The sequence below is a fragment of the Theropithecus gelada genome, chromosome 7b (assembly GCF_003255815.1).
Source record: "Theropithecus gelada isolate Dixy chromosome 7b, Tgel_1.0, whole genome shotgun sequence".
Taxonomy (NCBI): domain Eukaryota; kingdom Metazoa; phylum Chordata; class Mammalia; order Primates; family Cercopithecidae; genus Theropithecus; species Theropithecus gelada.
In genome coordinates this window covers 107,780,080-107,804,315 of record NC_037675.1, presented here as the reverse complement: position 1 = coordinate 107,804,315, position 24,236 = coordinate 107,780,080, and the positions used below count along the sequence as shown (strand labels likewise).

Below are 24,236 nucleotides of genomic sequence, written 5' to 3'. Positions count from 1 at the left end.
GAACGTTCACTCCATGCTGGTGGGAAGGGGATGCTGAAGTGGCACATACACAACTACAGTTAATAATTTATTGTATATTTCAGAATAGCTAGAAGATAACATTTAGAATGTTCTCAACACAAAGAAATAATCAGTGATTGAGGTGAAGGATATCCCAGGTGTCTGGATTTGATCACTGAAAATAATATACTTTTATCAAAATATCATGCATATCCCTTAAAGGTTTTGAACCATTCTGTATCTATATAAATTAAACATTTTTTAAAAACAGTGCAGGGGAATCCAGCTAATTGCTGATTCCCATTAGATGTGATGTTCTGCATAATCTGTAAACTAATCAGAATCTGTGGGTTTGTAAAGGATTAGAAATCAACTACACTAATTGTTTCTAAAGATAAGTCTCCCAAGTTTAATTATTTTCCTAGTGGGTGGTGATTTTGAACATAGAAGAAATGTTAACAGTTGTTGCTGGTAAGTTTTCTTCTAGTCTCGGGAGAAAAGGTTTGCAGGGAGGAATCTGGGACAATCTTTTAAGTCTCAACTTCAATGTGATTATCTCAGTAAATATTTTCTGATACCCCTGAGTAGGAGAAGTCTTATATATCTCCTATGAATTAAAAGTAGAATTCTAAGCACCCAGCTGACTGAATGGAACATTCCTCTTCAGCAAGGAGTTCCATGGACACTAGAAAACCTAGTTTAGGCTGTGTTAGAAATAGAAGATCAGAAATGCCTGATTATACACTCCTCCCTTTGGAATTTAAGCAGAAGTAACCAGCATTTTCATTAAAACAGATTTACAGCTCAGAAAACAGATTCCGGATAGCAGTAAAATACCAAATTCTAACCTGACTCAAGAATAGCATCACATCACAGAGAGCAGGCCTTGAAAGGAATCAGTCATTCACCCTAAAATATATTTCTTTGACATATTTTACAATCGCCCTGCACAGTTAGTTTTTTGCAAGAGAAATTTAAATTCTGTAGATAATCTGCTTCCCTTTCAAGGTGTTTGTGTTATACTGAGGAGATTAGCTGAGAGTTTAGTATCTTTTAAATCTCTTAGGTGAAAATATTTGCTGTCTATTGCCTCTAAGGGTGGTCACAGAAGAGACTTCATCTACATAATAAGAATCTTGTTCTCCAAAACCCATTATCTTAACCCAGACACTTTTTTTGTACTAGTTTCAGGTCTATTGATAAAAATTTAAGTCTTTCAATCAATTGCCAATCAGAAAATCATTTAATTCACCTGTAAGCTGTAACCTCCTCCTTACACTGCCTCACTTCTAGCGGTTTTGTCCTTATGGAACAAGTTAACATATATCTCACGTGTATCAATTGATGTTATTAAATTTAACCTGCAATCAAGTCATTCTGGGCACATGTTCTCAAGATCTTCTGGGGCTGTGTCACAGGGCATGATCCTCACATTTGGCTCAGAATAAATCTCTCTAAATATTTTGCAAACTTGGCTTTTTATTAAGTTCTAACAGAACCTACTCTGTGGTCTTTGTTACATCCACAAGCATGATGTTAGTAAACATCAGTTATTAAAATAAGCACATGTTGGCAATTTCTTATGAAGTTACACAGAGACCTTCTATGGGATCAATTGTAAATGTTTCAAAGTATTTCTGCAGTTATTTCAAAATTTGCGTTCCACAGATAGTGCTATCAGATTCCTTATGTCAGCTAATTATTTGCTTTATGATTTTTGCATTTTTTAGATGATCACAATTTGTTTTATGAGTTTTTTTGTAGATGATCATGCCCTATCTCTTCTGTGCCTTTACTGTAGAAAACTATGTGAAACTACTGAGGACTACATCTGAAAGTCCTTACTGCAGTGGGTGCCAGAATTGCTGTGGGTTTCTTCTGCAGCCACCAGACACTCAGATTCATTCAGTGAAATCTTAATTTTGTTTCCTGCTTGGCTTTGGGCCTTAATCTTGTGCCATCTTGAAAGACTGTCTTTCAGGTCCCCCTGGTCATCCCAAAGCCACAAGGACCTGACAACTGTCAATGTAGTGGGAGGGGTTGCACTGAACGGACACTCTCTGTCCTTCTGAGGGAGCCATACTCCAGGCAGACATCACAGTCCTGACTTGGTGTGTCCTTCCAAGTATCCCTGCCCATCCTGCCGGTGTGCTGCTGATCCAGGCATCTTCCTCCCATTCCTGGGTAGAGGGTCTCCTTGTTTGTTCCCAGATCTTCTTCCAGCAGCCACTATGTGTTCCCACTGATGTCTTCAGCTTCCTCTTTTCTGCCCTTCCCAGCAGGATGCGGCTGTTTTTCCAGAGGGAAGACAGAGGAGATGGGATATGAGACTGTTATTCCTAAGAGAATGGACAGAGCTTCGGAGCTTTTCTTCCTTCTGTCCCAGTTTCTATGAGTTCCTCCAGTGCCTGTAACACAGAGGTGTTAGTGGTTTTGCCCCTGTATGTTAATTATTTGGTAAAGTCGTGGTGGCAGGGGAGGTGGGTCTGGATGCATTTCAGTCACAGCTGCTGTTCCGTTTTCCCACACAGAAACATCTTGGGAGGGAGAGGCCGGGAGATTTTTGTGATGTCTCCTCAGTCCTGGCAGAAAAGGTTTCAATAGCAGTAGGAATCCACAGTTGTATGTCCTCTGATAATTTAAACAATAATTTCTTTATTATACTCAACTCTAAACAATCTGAAGAATATGTCTAATTTAATCCTGCATTAGCTTATATGACATTTGCTGGCCTCTACCCCAGATAAGTTCATATTCTCTTCCTGTTTGTTCCTGCAGGTCACTGAGTTTCACAAGATGTAAGGTCCCTTGTTTGTCCTCTAACATCAATAATCTGATGTTTTAAAGAAAATGTGCTAATTTCCAGCTCAGTAAGGTTAGTTGTAAAAATAATACAATGTTTTCTGGGATGCCTGCATCTCCAGGCTGAGTAGAAGCTTTATTTGTAACACTCAGGAACCGGAAGTAACAAAAATGTTAAGGAGCTTTATAAATAGCAGGGGTGCACTCATTAACTGGAATTCTGTTCCTCATTACAATGAACACATTCTTCATACACAACCAAATTACTGACTCACAAGTAATTATGCTGAACAAGAAGCCACACAAATGAAATGGAAACTGTAAAATTTCACTTTAACCAAATCTTGAAAAATAGATCTGAAGTAACAAACATGAGGGACTGACTCAGGACGGTGAGAGAAAAATGACTGGGAGGCAGGAACTGGAGGAACCCAGGGAAACTTTTAAGTGTGATGCATTGTTATCTTGACTGTTATCTTGTTATTTGGGAAGTACAGGTGAGCACATTTGAAATTGCATTTTTTTCCTTTGGAGACATGATCTTGCTTTGTCACCCAGGCTGGAGCTCAGTGGTGATATCATATAGCTCTCTGCAGCCTCAGACCCTGGGTCTCCAGCAGTCCTCCTCCCGCTACCGTACGTAGCTGGGACTACTGGTATGTAAGACCATGCTCGGCTTCAGAGCTTATTAAAATGCACACATTAATTAAGCAATACTTATTACACAGCAATAATGCCTCAATAAGACTATTGCAAATAAGTGGATAATTTGTTCAATAAACATTGATGGAAAGATAGATGCTAACATGAGAAAATGCGTGACACCCAAGAAAATGAAACTGTAGGAAATGTGCTTTTCTTTACAATTATTAGGTAATCACAACAGTGCATACACATCACACCGTGTTCTCATTACAGAGAAGAGGTTCTGCAAACCTCACTAGCTGCGACCCCTATGTACTGGGCTTGGTTCAGGGAGCAGTCAGGTCCAGTGGTGAGAAGCACAGGCCCCGATACTCAGGCTCGCTCCGACCAAATGTGAGGTCTGGGGACACTGTACCACCCATCTGTGCTTTTGTTGGTAATTTTTCATCTGTAACATGGAAATGGCATTGACACCACATACCATGTGTCCTCTGCATATGTAAAAATAAAAGATGATTGGTGCTAACTCTAAATATACACAGTTTATGTAGATCGATTGTACCTCAATACCACTGTTTTAAAATAGAAATTACAAAATTGTAAGTTTTATAGGTTTTAATATTTTATCACAGAACAAACTTTCCATAAGTAACCACAATTTCCAAAATGCTATCAATATCAAATATCTCCCCCAGGACACTCTCCCATGCTCTGAGCCCCACTCTCTCCTCAGGCCTCTCACCCCAGAGCTTGCTAAATAGGAGGAGACATGCAAATAGAGCCCTCCCTCTGCTGATGAAAACCAGCCCAGCCCTGACCCTGCAGCTCTGGGAGAGGAGGCCCAGACCTGGCATTTTCAGGTGTTTTCATTTGGTGATCAGGACTGAACACACAGGACTCACCATGGAGTCATGGCTGAGCTGGGTTTTTCTTGTTGCTATTTTAAAAGGTAATAGAGAAATAGAAAAAGTTGAGTGTGAGTGAATCAGAGTGAGATAAACTGGATATGTGTGGCAGTTTCTGACCAGGGTTTCTTTTTGTTTGCAGGTGTCCAGTGTGAGGTGAAGCTGGTGGAGTCTGGGGGAGGCTTGGTCCAGCCTGGCGGGTCCCTGAGGCTCTCCTGTGCAATCTCTGGATTCACCTTCAGTAACTACTGGATGTTCTGGGTCCGCCAGGCTCCAGGGAAGGGGCTGGAGTGGGTCTCAAGTATTAGTGGTAGCAGTAGTAGCACATACTACCCAGACTCTGTCAAGGGCCGATTCACCATCTCCAGAGACAACGCCAAGAACACGCTGTATCTGCAAATGAACAGCCCGAGAGCCGAGGACACAGCTGTCTATTACTGTGCGAGAGACACAGTGAGGGGAAGTCAGTGTGAGCCCAGACACAAACCTCCCTGCAGAAACGTTCAGGCGAAATCAGTGGCAGGGGGTGCTCAGGACGCACTGATCAGAGTCAACCCAGAGGCCGGTGCTAAAGAGGCTGATTTCCTGTCAGGATGTGGGACCTCGTCTTCTCCTCACGGTTTCTCCAGTGAACCTCTCTAAGTTTAGAATTCTGTGCTTCCTAATGTCATCTCTACATATTTTTTAAAATATCATTTTAATATGAGGACCTATTCTCACATGCACAAAATGCAGATTGATGTTTACAGAGATGAAAAGGCCTCAACCATGGCCACCAAGATCAGAGTCCTGAGGAAAGTGAGCGGTGCCTGGTGAGTCTTCTCCAATCAGACCCACGACAGAAACCTCAGGGAGATTCCAGGACTAGAACAGTCTTTGGGATTCTGATCACAGCCAATAGAGAGGCTGGGCCAGGATCAGTGTCATGTAGAAGCTCACAGGTTTCTCGTCTGACCCTTCTCCTGACACTAAAGCCAATCAGTATCAGCACTGACCTGGTGCTCCTTTTGTTCCCAATCCATGTTCTTTTTTTGGAGTGTTTGTTCTCCCTTTTTATTTGCTTTTCCTGCTTCCTGAAAAAGAAACAGATGACCTCTGTAGTCTACCTTCCAGGGTTCAAGGCATTTTCTTGGAGCTCAGGTGGGGCTCAGCCTGTGGCTGCTGCAGCCACGTAGGAGAGGCTGATGGGACTTCCTTCCCTCCCCATTTTTTCAGGACCCTCCACTGTGTTGTGTATAGACTCATGTGGGAATGCAATTGGCCATTAACAGTGAAGGGGATAAACTTATTTTATCAAATGGGATGTGGATGTAGAATTAACCCTGTTCAAGCCGTCAGAGTCATCTGCTTCAGAAGTAGTGTTAGAAAGAGCTTGGGAAATTTATTAGAATCAAGATGGAGCCACTTGTGTTAAAATCCTAATGAATGAATCTGGGGAAGGCCATGAAGGAGGGTTCTAATGCACATGTTCCTGATAACAAGAACTATCATAGACTCTGCACCGCCACAACCTTGCAAAAAAGCCATCACAACCTTAAAAGAATTATGTCTCCAAGTATATCTGCCCAGCAACTGCTTGTTCAACCTCACACCGATGTCACCTCTGTTACTGATCCTTCTAGTCCAGGATAATTGTCTCAAAACAGCTGATTAACTCTCCTTATTTTTCCTTCATTCTTTATCTTCCTTTACCAACCTGAATGTACCCATACATATTTCAAATGCAATACACATCCTAGAATAAATATTATTACATTTTATAATCTCTTTGTTATTCAGGGTTGACAAACTACAGGGGGACATGCCACATTTCTGTGAGGCGTAGAGGATGACAGATTTTGGAGATGTCTAGGAATATCCAATGTCCAGAAGATCATCTATCAAGAAGTGCAGGCTGAAAGTCCCAGAGAGTGGTGAAGCTGCTGAATTACCATGGCATTTAATTGTATCCAGTTCTGCTCTGATGGAATCTAGCCCACTCATTTTATCATTGACAATCTACCTAACCTAGAGTCAACTGATGACAGTTTTAATAACATATATTAAGTAAATTCAGACCCATATATATATCTGTTTATATTTGAGACGGAGTCTCACTCTGTCGCCCAGGTTAGAGTTCAATTGCACGATCTCAGCTCATTGCAACCTCCACCTCCGGTGTTCAAGCAATTCTCCTGTCTCAGCCTCCAGAGTTAGAACCATATATATATACACACACACACACACACACATGGGTGTAGAAATATATATACATATATGTGTGTGTGTGTGTGTGTGTGTGTGTATATATATATATTTGAGATGGAGTCTCACTCTGTCACCCAGGCTGGAGTATAATGGCATGATCTCAGCTTATTGCAACCTCTGCCTCCTGGGTTCAAGCAATTCTCCTGCCTCAGCCTCCCAAGTAGCAGGGACTACAGGCACAGGCCACCGCATCTGGCTAATTTTTGTATTTTTAGTGGAGACAGAGTTTCACCATATTGGTCAGGCTGGTCTCAAACTCCTGACCTCAGGGGATCCACCCAACACAGCCTTTCAAAGTGCTGGGATTACAGATGTGAACCACCATGCCCTGCTAACCCTACATATATTAATTTTGGATTGAATAACTACAAAGTCTACCCTAACCGAGTGTACCATAAAACTTTCCATTACCCAGAGGGAAGAATCTTTAACACGAGATCTATGTTCTTCATTTTTTTAAGATGTAAAACTGACCATTTTACAATCAGACGATTATGATTTTGATAATGAGGTGTAGAAGTTGCATGTATATTGTGGATATTAACACTTTTTCAGATGTATGACTTGAAATTATATTCTCCCATTCTGTCTGTTGGAATTTTTTCCACGCTTTGCCAGTATCTTTTTGTTGTGATGTAGTTTCACTTGTTCAATTCTGCTTTTGTTGTCTGTGACTTTAATTCAAAATACAGGAAATCATTCTTAATATTATTTTCTGGGTAGGGAAATTTTGCAATTGAAAGCCATACATTTAACTGCATATCCCATTTAGAGTTGATTTTTTGTGTTTACTGTAAACTAAAATTCTTCATTCTTTGCATGTGTAGATCCAGTTTTTCTAACCCTCTCTTAGAGAGAGACTATGATTTATCCATTGTATATTGTTGGTTGTCATGCTGAAAATCAGTTTGCCATCGATATATCAGTTTATTTCTGAGCTCTTTCTATATATTATTGCCAATACAGTCCTGTTTTTATTTATGTATCAAAATGTGCATATTTTGTGAATTTCAACGTGCTGTTCAGAACCTGTGCATGCCGACAACTGTGTTTCTCATTGCCCTCTTGGGCTTGTGAAGCCCTCACAGACCCTCTCCCTCATCTGTGCCGTCTCTGCATTCTCCATCACAACCAGTGCTCCCTGCTGGATCTGGATCCATCAGCCCGCAGGGAAGAAACCGGACTGGATCAGGTGCACAGCTCATGAGGGAGTGCACAACCTAACCCACTCCTCAAGAGGAGTCCAGGCACCATCTCCAGATCCACATGCAAAAAAACAGTTTTTCCTACAGCTGAGCTACCTGAACAACGAGTACACATTAATAAGTACAGCCATTAATTTTTATAAAATAAAACACAGTGAGGGGAAATCATTGTGAGTTCAGACGCAAATCTCCCTGCAGGGGCGCTCAGGAGCAACAGGAGACGCTCCTGACACCAGGGGGCGCTCAGGACACACATCAAGGCAGGTGCAATTAGGGGGAAAAGGTGCTGTAGATGGGATTTGGCATCACCATCATATTTCACCACTGGACACCCAGTTTATTCTCATGTACGTGATTCTTTATATTATTAGAAAGTGGCATTTATATAACTATATAACCATATGTAGGTGCATCAAGTCGTCTTCTCCATCTTACGTGGACCTTTTCCCTTAAGACTCTGAGTCCCTGTACTTATTTGAGCACCTCATAAATTATGGTCAGTTATGTACAATCTCTTTCTCTTCTTTCTGCCTTCTTCTCTCCTACTCTCTCAGTCACAATCTCACACACACACACAATTCTACAACTTTGATTGCCTGATGTGCTGAAAACCATTGATTAAAGTGCAGTTTTTCCAGCTTACCTGCTGTTCTAAGAATAAGAACGTTCTGTTTCTCAGCTATGTACTTTTCTAAGATAATAGTACTTTTTAAAAAAAATAATAGCCAGATACTGAAAGCAATCCAAATATCAATCAGCAGCTTAATAAACACATTGTGGTAAATTCATTGACCGGAAAAAAAACACCTATTGTTACAATAAGGTACTGCTGACTACACTCAAAAGTAAGGGTAAATTCACAAGTATGTATGATGAGTAAAATAAGACAAACACATACAAGTCCATACATACTATTCAACTTTTATAAATTCTATGAAATGAAAGCTAATCTAATGTTACAGAAATAAAACCAGTAGTTGACTCTGGACATGGTGTGAGAAGGGGAGGTTAGGAAGCAGGAATTATAGGAAAACAAAAGGAAATGTTGAGCATAGTCGGGTTTTTTCTATGTTGAGAAAGGTGATGGTTATGTCACTATTTTTCAAATTGTACACATTATGGGAGGCCCACTATTTGCTATTTTCACCTCATTAAACTATTACAAATTTAAACACATATAATATGGTAGAAAATGAGTTAGAGATGAATGAAATATAGAAAAAGAAAATCACAGAACAATAGCATAAGAACTTCACTCATCAAACTGAATAAATTTTAAATTTCTCAACACAGAATTAAATATTTTATTAAATATATATGAGAAATCAAAGACTCCAGAATATGCACATGAATAAACCCTAAGTCTACCTATATTCCTAGGGAAACACTAGAATACAACAAAATAATGTCATGATTTCATTACATAATGGGGGTAAACAAACCATACCAGGCATGCCAGCTCTCTTCTGGAGTTGGGTCAGGGAACAGGTGTATCCTGTGGTTAGGAGCAGTGGCACCAAGCTCACAGCATCAGTTCTAGTTGACACTATAAATAGGCCAAGAGATCACAACTAAAATGCAGTATCGATGTCATATCTGGGGGTGCCGCACACTCCCCCATGTGAATACAGAAAGGTTAATTACCTCTTGGAGTGTCTGCCGAGAGTAGTGCTGGTCTCTCAGGAATTTCCAAAATGGCTTGGTCGAGCAAGAAAGGAGACTGGCTCAGGGATCCTATAGTGGCTTGGTGGTGAAGGCAGAGTGAGGGGTCTCACTCACAGAAAGGAGTTTGTGGGGTTTGAACCTCCAAATGGCTTCAAATAGGGAATTCCTGTGATTCCTGACTAGATTTACCTCATTTGGGAAAGAAAAGAGATGAGGGAGGAATGAGCGTTATCAGCAGTCAGACATCAGAACAATAGTCTGATGACTTACTCTATGTAGAAACTATAAAAATCATGAATAAAAAAAGATCAGGCTGGGCAGTGGCTCACGCCTGTAATCCCAGCACTTTGGGAGGCCGAGACGGGCGGATCACGAGGTCAGGAGATCGAGACCATCCTGGCTAACACAGTGAAATCCCGTCTCTACTAAAAATACAAAAATTAGCCGGGCGTGATGGCAGGCGCCTGTAATCCCAGCTACATGGGAGGCTGAGGCAGGAGAATGGCATGAACCCGGGAGGCAGAGCTTGCAGTGAGCTGAGATCACCAGCCTGGGTGACAGAGCGAGACTCTGTCTCAAAAAAAAAAAAAAAAAAAAGATCAGTCCAATATGGGTGGACAACAACCAGGTTTACACAAAATGAGAAGACTGATTTTAAGAATAAGCAAATAATAACGAAAAGGAGGAGGAAAATGAAGAGAAAGAGGTGAAAGGTACGGGACAGGGGATTAGACAAGCATCGTGTTCCAATGACTTTTATGGAGAATTTTCACTATCTAAGATCATCCACCTATTCTGAATGTCTTAGGTGAGATGCTGGCTCCAAAACATCAGAAGCACCAGAGGATTTCTGAGGATTCTCAGTTTAGTATCTTCTATTTGAGTAGCCTTACAATAGTGTACAATTCTTGCTTATTACTATTACAATTAGATATAGGGTCTTACTCTTTCACACAGGTTGGAGTGCAGTCCACTGTTACCTTGAACTTCTGGCCATAACAATCCTTCTGTTTCAGCCTCTTGAGTATGTAGGACTAGAGGGGTGCATCACCAAACCCAGCTGAGTTTTTTAAAAAGTTCTTCCATAGAAATGGGATCTCTCTATGTTGCCCAGGCTGGTCTCAAACTCCTAGTCTCATGTAATTCCCCTTCTTCTGTTTTGCTTCTCAAAGTAGTGGAATTAAAGGCTTAAGCCACCACATCTGGTCTGAACTGACTATTTAGTTGCAAAATATCAACCCAAGAATACTCCCTGAATTTTTTTCTGCAGTATTTTGGTTAATAGTGCCTGATAATATTTATTCCAATATGTTTCAACAGTAGATTTTTTTCCTGAGGTTTCTTCCAATGGACACAATTTGGTGGTTGAAGATCACAAAATACTGTTAAAAGATGACTTGAAAGGTAACATTAAACTTTTGGTGATTGGAGTATAATACAAAAATTACTTTCAATATTGTGTAACACATGCATGCAATAGGACAAAGGTGAGCAATGAGGACAAAATTTCTAAATGAATGAATATTCCAGCTCCCGAGTCATAGGGCAGTAACTGATATGTCCTGAGGAAGGGACCCTGATGCCACAGTGCTAGTGGGACAACTCTTGGCCAAGAGAGTTTCCATATTTTATTAAAGTTTTATAATTTTTTATTTAATGATGCCAAGTTATCAACATATCCAGAATACTGTGATTGGGATTGATTCTGTATGATGTGAACAATGGCGATGCCTTCCATGTTTAGATAATATTACACACCAGCTTAAGATTGAGTGTTTGATGTAATGATGCACCTGAACATTATTCCAGTTTTCATACTAGTGTTTCATTTTTCTCTTTATTTTCATTTGGTTTCAAATTCATATGTCAGGTCTCTAACATGTAGGAATTCATTTAAAAGTGTCTTTTCTTGTTGTCTGTTTTGATGGGGCGTCCAGAAGATTTAAAAACTTCCTCTGCCTGCAGCACATTTTAGATTCTGTGCTACTGTAGAACATCTGTATTTATTTATTTATTTTTTTTTTTTTTTTTGAGACGGAGTCTCGCCGTGTCGCCCAGGCTGGAGTGCAGTGGCGCGATCTCAGCTCACTGCAAGCTCCGCCTCCCGGGTTCACGCCATTCTCCCGCCTCAGCCTCCAAGTAGCTGGGACTACAGGCGCCCGCCACCACGCCCGGCTAGTTTTTTGTATTTTTAGTAGAGACGGGGTTTCACCATGTTAGCCAGGATGGTCTCGATCTCCTGACTTCGTGATCCACCCGCCTCGGCCTCCCAAAGTGCTGGGATTACAGGCTTGAGCCACCGTGCCCGGCCAGAACATCTGTATTTAATCCTGGTCTTTAGTTAATATACAAGCTCTAATAAGTGCAATAACTTCTGCCTTCTGAGCTGATTTACATCAGGTAGGAGACTATATCCTAAATGAAAATTTGTATTAGTGATATAAATTATTATTTCATAACCACCACTTTTATTATTTAAGTGTTATTCATTAAGAAACAAGTGTATTCAAGTGTTTTATTTACTGACAATTTCTCAATTGGTGAAGGGCATTAGTCTAAAGGGTCCATATTCCTGGGTCTGTATTCCTAGGAAGGCATCGTGACCCTGAGTCTGGGCGTGACCTTGCGAGTGTTTCTCACCCTCAGCCAGATGAGATGCTGGTCTGTGTGTTCTTCCTCCTTCCCCTGGGGTAGTGTCCTCCTGCTTTTCCCAGGTGCTCCCTCCCACAGCTCCAGTGTTCTCCATTGACGCCACTACCTTCCAGTTCTGCTCTACCCTGCAGACTAAGGCTCTGATTCCATAATATAGAGAGAGGAGCTGCTTCTCAATGGACCTTTGGTGGGGACCTCTGTTCCCATCTCAACTTCTGAGGGATTGAAACAGTGTCCCTAGGATTCTGGTTTCAATGGTTTGCCTTGGCAGAGTAAATTCTTAGTTCTGTAGTGGAAATAAAGGAATTGGATCTGAATATATTTTAGAAGTGTGGGCTCTTCTTTTCTCCCAGACAGACACTTTGAGAAAGGATTTTTATGACTGTCCCCTTCTTCGGGGAAAGGGTTTCAAGAGGATAGGTTAGCTTTTAATATGTGGTTCCTTAAAATTTCACACTACAAAACACTTACCACACTCAATTTCAAGCAATCCAATATACATTTGTTGTTTTTTTTTTTTATTGGAAGAGCCTATATTTCATATTCCAGACTCTGTCACAGGTACTTTCAAACCCTGGCTTTGTTAATCACTATGAGAACTTACTTCTCCCCAAACTTGAGATTTATTGTTTGTTTTGAAACTGTAATTATCCAAAGTATTAAAGAAAATTTGCAAAGTTTCATCTTCCATGTTTATCTTATTGTTGATGCAGTTTAAAAAATAAGACAAATATATTCATTTTCTATATACATTTCCAAGCTTAGTAGTAGATTTTTTAAGACCCAGAATGATAAAAAAAAAATTCAAATATTGTTCAGCTGCTTAATAAAAAAAAATTAAGGTAAATGTTTGCTAGAATACTACCCAGCATTTATAATAAGTAAATGTCTGATATACATAACTACAAGGTAAAATATCTAATTATTTATGCTAACTAAAATAAGCCAAACAAATAAGAACATATACTATGATATTTCATTTTTTAAGTTCTGATGAATTAAATTGAATCTGCAGCAATGTAAAGATCAGTAGTTGTCAGGGAAATGAGTAGAAGAAAGAAAGGGAAAAGGAGAAAGAATATAGAAGAACAAAAAGAAATGTTGAGAATTTTCTTGTCCACCCTGATAATGATGATGGTTACATCATGTTTATCAACTGTACACTTTATATATGTGAAAGTTTATTTTCTCCAAACTAAAACTTATACAATTCATTACAAGGAACACATGGAAACTTAGACAAAGAAGGAATGACAGAATAACAGAAAAAATGTATATTAAATTTCAGAAATACTTAAGAATTTATCTGCCTGAACCCTGGTTCTCACCATATTTTTAGGTGAATGCTAGAATGCAGTAAAATCACACATGTTCTCAATACAGGAAATGGGTTCCACAAACCACACTAGGCACGTCCACCTCTGTCCTGGAGCTGGTTCAGGGAGTAATTGGGGCCAGTGATGAGGAGCACAGGCCCAGATACCAGAGTTTACCCATCCCAGATATCAGCTCTTAGACACATACTGAGCATCTCTACATGGAGAAACCACTGGCTCTGATAAAACATAATTTACACAAATATGTAAAAATAAAATAGGGTGATCATTTCAAAGTGTTTATCACAGCATAATTTTATAAGACAGCATATTTTCCAAATACCATCATTGTCACCAAACTCCTGCTAGGGACAGTCGTCTCATCTGGGGACCGTCTTCTCCTCAGGCGTCCCACCCCAGTGCTTGCTATATAGTAGGAGACATGCAAATACCGTCCTCCCTCTGCTGATGAAAACCAGCCTAGCCCTGACCCTGCAGCTCTGGGAGAGGAGCCCCAGCCTGGGATTCCCAGTAGTTTCCACTTGGTGATCAGCACTGAACACAGACCACCAAGCATGGAATTTGGGCTGAGCTGGGTTTTCCTTGTAGCTATTTTGAAAGGTAATTCATGGAGAACTAGAGATAATGAGCGTGAGTGGACATGAGTGAGAGAAACAGTGGTTATGTGCGGCAGTTTCTGACCTTGGTGTCTCTGTGTTTGCAGGTGTCCAGTGTGAGGTGCAGCTGGTGGAGTATGGGGGAGGCTTGGTACAGCATGGGGGGTCCCTGAGACTCTCCTGTGGATTCACCTTCAGTGTCCACTTCATGAGCTGGGTCCACCAGGCTCCAGCAAAGGGGCTGGAGTGGGTAGGTTTCATGAGAAACAAAGCTAATGGTGGAACAACAGAATACGCCACGTCTGTGAAAGGCAGATCCACTATCTCAAGAGATGATTCCAAAAGCATCGCCAGTCTGCAAATGAGCAGCCTAAACACCGAGGACACGGCTGTGTATTACTGTGCCACAAACACAGTGAGGGGAACTCAGTGTGAGCCCAGAAACAAACCTCCCTGCAGAGGCGCGCGGATCCCCCAGGGGGCAGTTGGGACCCACTGAGGACGGGACAGGTCCCAGGAGCCGGTGCAGGGAGAGGTTTCCTTTCTCATTAGCTGGAGAAGTCAGATTTGTGTTTGCAGGACTCTGGAGAATTCTAGGCTGTGACGTTTTATTACTTGTATTTATTATGAACTTATTATCATTAGTATTTAAATTTTAGTAATTTTTAAAACAATATATATATAAGTATACGCCTTCATGAAATAACCATTTCTAATTATTTGCACCGATCCTTCCAGAGTTTTATTAACACGTGCTGACATCAGCAGCTATAAAGCCATAGGGACATAAATGTATAATCATAGAAAGATGTACAGGCCGGGCGCGGTGGCTCAGGCATGTAATTTCAGCACCTTGGAAGGCCTAGGTGGGCGGATCACATGAGGCCAGGAGTTCGAGACCAACCTGAGCAACACGGTGAAATTCTGTCTCTACTAAAAATACAAAAATTAGCCGGGCGTGTTGGCACGTGCCTTTAATCCCAGCTACTTGGTAGGCTGAAGCAGGAGAATCACTTGAACCCGGAATGCATAGATTGCAGTGACCTAAGATGGCACCACTGCACTCCAGCCTGAGCGACAGAGCAAGATTCCATCTCAAAAAATAAAAATAAACAAATAAAAACAAAGAAAAATGTATAAATGCACAGACCTACGCATAATGTGTAGGAATTAATAATAAACATTACAGTAAAATAATTCTAAAAATATGTCCTAAAGAATCAAACTTAACGATGAGCTAAATGTAAAATATTAGAATATTTCATTATTGATTTTATTTTTAATTGTTTACATCAATTGATTTATATTTGTTCATTTAACTACTGTTAAATAATGGTCATTTCAAATGTGGTTGTCACAATAAATGATAAGACTTTTGAGGTGACAAATGATAATTATCTTAATCATTTCTTAATTATCTTAGTAATTACATACAGTCTTCACAAATCATAACATTACTTCTTACCTTGTAAATATAAGGCGCTGCAGGAGTCGGCGGCCAGCGCGGAGCAGAGGAAGAGGCCGTGACATCCACAGAGAGAAGGAGAAGAACACGCAGCTGAGGAGGAGGATGGAGGAGCTGGAGGCCGAGCTCCGAGAACAGGAGGCAGAGCTGGAAGATCTCCGGAAACAAAGTGAACTCACACCTCAGCTCACGTCAGAGCGCGACGGCGTCTCTGAGAAGATGGAGGCGGCAGAGAGACGATCAAAACCAGGAAGACAAAGCGCGTTCCCTAAAGACAGAGGCTGAGGAGAGCGAATCCCGACAGCGCCACCTGGAGGTGGAGGTGAAGAGCTTCCTGGAGGTGCTGGACCGGAAGATCCACGACTTGCGTGACTTCCGCCCAGGCCTCCCAAGCTGGGCACTGACAACCAGGGATGGCCCAGGCCCAGGTCCCCGCTGGTGAGTCCCAGGCGTGTGTGTGAGACCAGATGGCGCTAGGACGTTCCCTGTGTGCGTTGCTTCTGTAAATGCAGGTGCAGTTTGTCGTGTCTCCAAACCAGTTGTGCCGTCCACTCACTCCTTTCCAGAATAGAAATCTCTCGCTTCTCTGGCCTTGTGAGGGTGTGGACAACTGGAAGATTCTGACTCAGGAATCCAGAACCAGGTCTACCTTCAACATTTACGCAGTCAGGGCAGGGATGTTTATATCTTTCATAAGGGCTGTTGCAACCATATGAACTGAACAAAAAATTTTTCTAATCCAAATACTGATACTCTTTTCACCAAGCCACCGGAGTCCTTTTATCAAATAGCATTCAGAGTATTTGAACGCCCACCAGGTGCCAACCCCGGAGGGAGCAGAGAGAACAACATTCCTCTCCATCAACATCGAGAGGCTTTAAAACAACTGTTTAGTGGAGACTTACCGAGAAATGGAAAACAGGTTTCTGGTGGCTGCATTTTCTGGCCTGGGAATCACCTCCATCCCGGATCCTGCCCACTGCCCCCCAGTTTGTGTGGTTGCGACAATGTTCCTTTTTCGGTTTTAATTTCTGTGCAGATGATTGTGGTGTGGGAACAGCACACAGTGAGGGTGTCTAGCACAATGCCTGGCACAAAGTAGGTGCTTAATAAATATTTGTGTGGCTCCTGCCTGTAATCCCAGCACGTTGGGAGGCTGAGGGAGGCAGAACACCTGCCTTAAAAAAATTATTTTTTTCAAAGCCCCACTCAAAACCAGGGTATTATTAGAGGTGTAATAGTTGGACCAATATTGAAAATACATTCAATTTAGTTCATGTGATCTCAAATATCCTTTTTTTAAAAGTTGTTCTCAGTTGTAATATCATACAAAATATTAGTAATTTACATTAATGACACAGGTTACAATATTGTATACACAATTTAGTGGCATTTGATTGGAAAAAATACATGTTCTTCTTGTCTTGACTGTTTTTTCCTTCCGTATGAAATGCTTATTAATTATTAAGTTTCAGATGTTACCGTTATCTTTTTGATTTCTGGGATTTAATTTTAGTAGGTATACTTGAATGCATTTTATTAATTCATACAACGATGTTCACATTTTGGAGAGGTTTTAATATTAACTTTACTGTTGACTGAATTTCAAACTACTCTACTTTTTTATTTTTATCAGATAAAATTTACACATAAGAAAAAATGCATAGATCTGAAATGTGTCACTAGAGAGTTTCTGGCAAATGTGAATACCCTTGTCCCCAACACCTAAGGCAACCCGAAGAGCAAGTCCATCCCCACAACATGCATCTTTCTCTGTGCCTGCGGTCAACTCCTGTATGGGGAAAGATTTTGATTTCTGAGACTATAGATCTCCTTTTCTCTGCTTTGAACTTTATATAAATGGAATCAAACATTATAGACATTTTATTGGTAAGGGATTTCTTTGCTATTTTTGAGGTTAATTCATGATATTTAATATATAAAATTACATCAACATATTGACATTTATTCAATTCATGGAGTGACTCTGATATGAAACCTCAAAATGTTCATGTACATATGGAGAGAGAGTGAGAGAGAGGAAGCAGAGAGATTCTATATCTGAGTCAACTCATTATGTAAGTGACAACATTTTGATTGATTTTCCTGTCAATAGACTTTAAATTTGTTTCCAGTTTATGAATGTTATAAGCAGAGCTGTTACACATATTTTAATGTAAGTTTTCCTATGTTCTCTTCATTTTTATTGAGAAAATATAAAGTATGTGTTTCTTTATTCTAAGAGTAAGTTTAATTTTTTTCAGTGGTATTGAGGTATAATTGAAATATTTTAATAATGTGTATGTTTCAGGTACACCGCTTGATGTTTTGAAATTGTATTGGCCCATTCTCATATTGCTATAAAGAAATACCTGAGACTGAATAATTTGGAAAAAAAAAAAAAAAGATGTTTAATTGGCTCACAGTTCTACAGGCTATACAGGAAATGCAGTGGCTTCTCCTTCTGGGGAGACTCAGGAAAGTTATAATCATGGCAGAAGACAAAGGGGAGTAGGCACATCACATAGCCAGAGCAGAAACCACAGGAAGTAGAAGGGGGTGTCTACACACTGTTAGACAACCAGATATTGTGACAACTCACGCACTGTTGTGAGAACAGTACAAGGAGTTGATTCTAAACCGTTCATGAAAGACTCACACTGTGACCCAGTTATCACACACCAAGTCCCACCTTCACAATTGAGGATTATAATACAACGTGAGATTTGGGACAGGACACAGATCCAAACCATATCAGATATACATTGTGAAATGCTCATCATGGTCAAGGTAATTTGTATATCCATCACGTCAGAGAGCTACCACTTTATTTTTTTTAATGTATTATGTGTGTGAGTGTATGTGTCTAATGAGAACACCTAAGATCTACCCTTTTAGCAAAAATTATTTTACAGTACAGTATTAAATACAGGAACATTGCTGTACATTAGATCTCCAGAACTCATTCACCCTGCACAACTGAAACTGTGTACCTTTTGACCAATATCACCCGATTTCCCTCTCCTCCCAGGTCTGGTACTCGCTATTCTACTCTCTGCTTTCAAGAGCTTGAATATTTTAGATCCCACATGTAAATGAGGTCATGAAGCCTTTGTCTTTCTGCATCTGGCTTATGCACATATTTCAGGCCCACCCATGTAGTTGCAAATGTCAGAATTGCCTTCTTTCCAAGGTGAATAACATTCAGTTTTATGTATACACATTTTTTATACATTCATCAATATAAGGTCATTAAATTATTTTACAAATTTATACTTTTATAAATAATCTTGCAAATAATATGGTTGACATCAAAATTTTATTTCCTTTGAATATAAAACAAAAAGTGGGATCACCAGATCATATGATAGCTTTATTTTTCAATTTATTGAGCAGCCAATCCTACCACACCATATAAGGATTCCCTTTTCCCCGCATTCTTGCAAACATTTGGTACCTTTTGTCTTGCTAAAAATAGCCATTTTAATTGGTGTGAGGTGATATCTCATTGTGTTTTGATTTGAATTTCTCTGATAATTAGTACTGTTGAGAAACTTTTATGCTCTGTTTTTTGGGTGTGTGTCTCTGAAAAAAAAATCTATCCAGGTTTTGCCCTTGTTATCATGTCATTTGATATTTGCTATTGGGTTGTATGGGTTATTTATACATTTGGATAGAACTTCTTGTCAGATACATAATTGCACATCGGTTTTCCTATGCTTCTGGTATTAGATTCAAATAAATCATTTCTGAATCAATGACAGAAAGATTTTTCCATGTTGACTGTGAGTTTATGGTTTCAGGTTATGTTCACTTTTAATTTATTTTTGTATATGGTGTTAAAGATGGTCTAATTTTATTTATTTTACAATTTTTTTTTAGTTTTTACATCATTTATTGATGAGACTGTCCTTCCTTCACTGTATGTTCTTGGGATACAAAATCAGAAAGACATTTAATTTAAAAAGAAAATATCATATGAATATTCCTGATGAACATAGACCTAAAAGTTCTCAACAAAATACTAGCAAATGGAATCCAGAAGCACTTTAAAATGTAATACATCATGGTCAAGTAGGCTTTACCCCTGGAAGGCAAGGTTCATTCAACATACACAATTCAGTAACTGTGATTCACCATGTAAGCAGAATAAAAGCAAAAGCCATATGATTATCTCAAGAGATGCTGAGAAAGCTTCGATAGGATCCAATATCCACTCATAATAAAAACTCTCAACAAGCTAGGTATCAAAAAATACCTCAAAATTATAAGAGCCATCTATGACAAATCCACAGTCAACATTATACTGAGTGAACAAAAGTTCAAACCCCCTGAGAACTGAAGCAAGACAAGGATGCTGTCTCTCACCACTCCTATTGAGCATAGCACTGGAAATCCTAGTTAGAGCAACCAGGCAATAACAAAAATAAAAGGGAGCTGATATGGTTTGTATTTGTGTCCCCAACCAAATTTTATGACAGATTATAATTCCCATTGTTGGAGGCGGTCCCCAGTAAAAGGCGATTAGATCATGGGGATAGGTTTCCTGCTCTTGGGCTGTTCTCGTGATAGAGCTCTCAGGATATCTGGTTTCAAAGTACGTGGCACCTCCCTCCTCTTTCTTTCTACTGCTCCAGCCATGTAAGACATGATGCTTCCCTTTCTGTCATGTTTGTTGGGTTGGTGAGGCCTCGCCAGCCATGTTTCCTGTGCAGCCTGCAGAACTTGAGATAATTAAAAATCTTTATAAATTACACAGTCTCGAGTGTTACTTTATAGTGTGAGAATGGACTAATACAGCATCCAAATAGGAAAGGAAGTTAATGTATCTGTCCCAACTGATGATATAATTTTATACCTAGAAAATTCTACAGACTCTGACAAAAATAATTATAGAATAGATAAACAACTTTGGTAAAATGTCGGGATACAAAATCAATATACAAAAATCACTAGCATTTCTATACCCCAAGTATATCCAAGCTGAGAATGAAATCAAGAACACAATCCTACCCCACCTACGATATTCACAGAAAATATGAAATTCCTGGAAATGCAGGTAACAAACAAGGTGAAAGATCTCTACAAGGCGAACTACAAAACACAGCAGAAACAAATAATAAATGACACAAATAAATGGGAAAACATTTCATGCTTATGGTTTGGAAGAATTCATATCGTAAAAATTGTCATATTGCCCAAAACAATGTACATATTCAATACTATTTACATTAAAACTATCACCATAATTCGTCAAAGAATTAGAAAAAGAAATCTATTCTAAAAATCATATGGAATCAAAAAAGACTCTCAATAGCCAAAGCAATCCTAAGCAAAAAGAACAATGCCAGAAACATCATGATACCTGAATTTGAACTACATCATAAAGTCACGGTAACAAAAACAGCTTGGTAGTGGTACAAGAGCAGACATGCAGACAAAAATGGAACAAAATAGAAATCAGAAATAAAGCTTCACACCTACAACTATCTGATAATTGATAAGTCTGACAAAAACAAGCAATGGGGAAAAAACTCTGCATTCAGTAAATGATGCTGGGATAACTGGATTCTGGCAAATAGGTAGAATGCAAGAGTTAAGGAGGCTGGGCAACTTCTTCATAGATTTCAGAAGATGTGTAGAGAACCCTTAATCCCCAGGAAGAAGCCTGCTGCATGTATGGAGCCACTACAGAGAGCCTCTAATAGGGCAGTGCCAAAGATGGGGAAAGATAGGATTGGAGCCCCCAGTTCAGAGTCCCCACTAGGGAACTTCATAGTAAAGCTGTGGGAATGTGGCCACAACCCTCAAGATCCCAGAGTGGTAGAGCCAAAGGCAGCTTGCACTCTCAGCCTGGAAACACTTCCGGCACTTGACACTAACCCAAGAAAGTAGCCTCTTGGGCTGCGCCCACCTATAGGGATAAGATGCATGAGGTTTCGGGGACCCCTTTGTCCCAGTGTGCCCTGGTTGATGTACATCAAGTAAAGGGATTATTTTGTAGCTTTAAGATTTAATATCTGTCCTGCTAGGCTTTAGGTGTGTGTGGGGCCTGTTGCTAGTTCCTTTGGCCAATTTATTCCCTTTGGATTGACAATAATCACCCAATGCCTGTGGCACTCTTGCCCCTTGGAAGTAAAAAACTCTTTAAAACATTTTTCAAACTCACAGATGGAGGGAAATTACCTTAAGACTCAGATGAGTCTTTGAAATTTTCAGTTGGATGTTGATAAAGCTAAAAGCTAAGGCTTTGGGGAACTATTGAAAAAAGAGGATTTTGAAATATAAGACAGGCATGAGAGCAGGAGGCACAAGAGGTAAATGATATAGTTTAGATGATTGTCACTCCCAAATATCATGGTGAAATGTGATCCACAATATTTGAGGTGGGGGCCTACTGGGAGGATTTGAGTCATGGGGAGAGATCCGTCAGAAATGGCTTGGTGTTCACCCCATGGTAATTAGTGAATTCTTTATGTATTAGCTACTGTGAGATCTGATTATTCAAAAGAGTCTGGCAACCCTCCTCCCCTCTCATGTCCTCCCTCTCACCATAGGACACAGCCTGCTTCCCCTTTGCCTTCCACCATGATTGTAAGCTTCCTGAGGCCCTCACAAGAAGCAGATGCTGGTGCCATGCTTCTCATACAGCCTGCAGAACTGTCAGCCAAATAAGCCTCTTTTCTTCGTAAATTACTTGGCCTCAAGTATTAATTTATAGCAATGAAAAATAGACGAATACACTGCCAAAAAGCAATATATAGGTTCAACACAATTTTTATCAAGGAAACAATAAAATTGATTATATATATTTTTAAATCCTGAAATTTACATGGAATCAAAGAAGAGCCTGAATAGCAAAAGCAGTCCTAAGAAAAAGGAATGAAGCTGCAAGTACCACATTCCCTGACTTCCAATTATACTACAAAGATATAGTGAGAAAGACAGCATGGTACTGGTACAAAACAAACAAACAAACAAACAAAAAAAAACCAGATTAATGTAACAGCATAGAAAGCCCAGAAATAAACCCAAATATCTACAACCAACTGTTCTTTGACAAAAGTGGAAAAGATACACATTGCAGAAACAACCCTGTATTCAACCCTGTGGTGCTGGGAAAATTGGATAGCCACATGTAGAAGAATAAAACCAGACTTCTATCTCACCATAGATAAAAATTAACTGAATATGGATGCAATATTTAAATGTGTAAGCTGAAACTGTAAAAATACTTGAAGAAAATGTAGGAGAAAGTTCTCTGGACATTGGCCTAGGCAAATAAAATATGACTAAGACCTCAAAAGCAAATGCAATGAAAACAAAAATAGACAAACGGGACTTAACTGAACTAAAGATCTTCTGCACAGAAAAAGAAATCATCAACATGGTGAACAAAAAACCTGCAGAATGGTAGAAGGTATCATCTCACCTCAGTTAAGATGGCTTTTATCAAAGAAGAAAAATAAACACTAACAAATGCTGGTAAGGATACAGAGAAAAGAAAACTTTTATGCATTATTGGGGAGAATATAAACTAGTACAGTCACTATGAAGAGCAGGGTGGAGATACCGCAAAAAAAACTACAAATGGTACTAACATATGATCCAGCAATTCCACTACTTGCAAAATTATCCAATGGAATGAAAATCATATCATATCAGAGATTTCTTATATGATAATCACAGTACCAGAGATTTCTGTGCCCCAATGTATATGGCAGGGCCTTTCATGATAGCCAAGTTATGGAATCAACCCATTTGTTGGACAAGAGATGAATGGTTAAAGATAATGTGGTGCAGATACATAATGAGGTATAGTCAGCTTTAAGAAAGGAAATCCTGTTATTTGTGACAATGAGGATGGAATTGGAGGACATTATGTGGAATGAAATAAGCCAGGAACAGAAAGTAATATGCCCTATTTTCTCACTCATATGTGGAAGTGAAAAGAAAATTAGTCTCATAGAAGTAAAGAGTAGAACAGAGGATACTAGATGCCGGTAAGGATAGGGCAAGAGGGCAAGATAAGCAGAGATTTGTGACAGAATACAACATTACGGTTAGATAGGAGGAATAGATTGTAATGTTCTTTACAACTGCAGGATGAATATAGTTAACAATAATATGTAGTTTCAAATAGTTAGAAGAAGGATATTGAGAATTCCCAACAAAAAGAAAATGTTTGAGATGAAGGATATAATAATTATCCTAATCTGATCCCTATATATTTTATGTATCAAAATATCACTATGTACCTCATGAATATTTACAATTATTTTTGTCTATTAAAATATTTAAAAATAACAAAAAATTCATTGGACGTGTAATAAATGGAGGTTCTAGGATAGGTCTTGGGATAAATAAAGGCTCTGGGATAGGTGTGGGGATAAAGGGAGGCTCTGGGATACATTACCGGCATAACATGTCAATGGGCAGAGGAGCTTGCAACAGATTTTTCTATTTGAGGCACTGAGTAGATCAGACATTTCTCAAAACTTCTCTCTACAATAGAGAGCTGAGGTCCAGAGGGGTCTTGCAGACAGTCAGGTATGCAAAGGGAAGAGTCAGGAGTAGAGGGTTGCTGGCCCATTCAACAATAGTAGGAATGATCATTATGCATGTAGGGAAGTCAAGATTGTTTTAAAATAAATTGCATCATTGAATGAAGTGTAAAAAAAACAAATTCAACAGAAATCCTTAAATATTATTCATAG

The 24,236-nt window shown here is 39.6% G+C and overlaps 1 long non-coding RNA gene and 1 gene segment (V, D, J or C); both read left to right on the top strand.

Moving 5' to 3' along the window:
- LOC112628849 overlaps positions 1-4,805 on the top strand; it is a 28,961-nt gene extending 24,156 nt beyond the window's left edge. Inside the window, exon 3 of the long non-coding RNA XR_003120488.1 lies at positions 4,690-4,805. This is a non-coding gene — a long non-coding RNA (uncharacterized LOC112628849). The remainder of the gene's footprint in view (positions 1-4,689) is intronic.
- LOC112628818 overlaps positions 1-24,236 on the top strand; it is a 1,133,279-nt gene that overhangs the window by 596,599 nt on the left and 512,444 nt on the right.